The sequence below is a fragment of the Bos indicus genome, chromosome X (genome assembly GCF_029378745.1).
Source record: "Bos indicus isolate NIAB-ARS_2022 breed Sahiwal x Tharparkar chromosome X, NIAB-ARS_B.indTharparkar_mat_pri_1.0, whole genome shotgun sequence".
Lineage (NCBI taxonomy): Eukaryota > Metazoa > Chordata > Mammalia > Artiodactyla > Bovidae > Bos > Bos indicus.
In genome coordinates this window covers 132,227,170-132,228,287 of record NC_091789.1, presented here as the reverse complement: position 1 = coordinate 132,228,287, position 1,118 = coordinate 132,227,170, and the positions used below count along the sequence as shown (strand labels likewise).

General features: G+C 45.8%; 1 pseudogene; it reads left to right on the top strand.

Annotated features, from left to right (window-relative positions):
* Positions 1–237: 237 nt before the first annotated feature.
* On the top strand, positions 238–584 carry LOC139181670 (large ribosomal subunit protein P2 pseudogene; annotated as a pseudogene).
* The last annotated feature ends 534 nt before the right edge of the window (positions 585–1,118 follow it).

The window sequence follows — 1,118 nt, the reverse complement described above, 5'->3', positions numbered from 1 at the left end:
ATGCAATGCCCCCAAACTTGACCCACTCATAATACACCCCATCTTATTTGATGACCACACCGTCCCCTCTGTTGCTCATAATAAAAACCTGGATTCATCCTTCATTCTTCTTTTTCTCTTATACACAGTGGTCCCTGGAGCCTGTTTCAACTAACATATACGAGCCAATTATGGCCTTCCTTTCCATCCCTGAAGCCGCCGAGGACACATGCGCTAGGCTGCCGTGCCGCTGCTGAGATGCGTTAAGTCAGCTTCTATTTGTTGGCCGCCCTCGGGGGCAATTCCTCTCTCAGGGCCAAGGAAATCAAAAAGATCCTGAATGGCATCGGCACTGAGGCAGACAATGACCAGCTCAATAAGGTCATCAGTGAGCTGAACAGAAAGAACATTGAGGAGTCATTACCCAGGATATTGGCAAGCTGGCCAGTGTGCCGGCTGGTGGGGCTGTGGCTGTCTCTGATACCCCAGGATCTGCAGCACCTGCTGCAGGTTCTGCTCCAGCCACAGCAGAGGAGAAGAAGGAGGAGAAGAAGGAAGAGTCAGAGTAGTCAGACGACGACACGGGGTTTGGCTTGTTTGACTAGAGTCCCACTCCTGCAAATAAAATCCTTTTTATGTTAAAAAAAAAAAAAAAGGAAAAAAAAGCCAATTGTGCACTTCTTTTCCCAACTCTGTGTTCATACCTTAGGTACTTACAAGAGGTCCTGAGACATAGTATGTATACCATTGTTGTTGTTTGGTCACTAAGTTGTGTCTGACTCTTTGTGACCCCACCAGGCTCCTCTGTCCATGGGATTTCCCAGACAAGAATACTGTATTGCTACCTTGAGAAAGAAAAACAGAGCTGGAGGAATCAGGCTCCCTGACTTCAGGTTATACTAAAAAGCTACAGTCATCAGAACAGTATGGTATTGGCACAAAAGCAGACTAATAGATCAATGGAACAGGATAGAAAACCCAGAGATAAATCCACACACTTATGATCACCTGATCTACGATAAAGGAGGCCAGAATATACAATGGAGCAAAGATAGCCTCTTCAATAAGTGCTGGTGGAAAAACTGAACAGCTATATCAGATCAGATCAGATCAGTCGCTTAGTCGTGTCTGACTCTTTG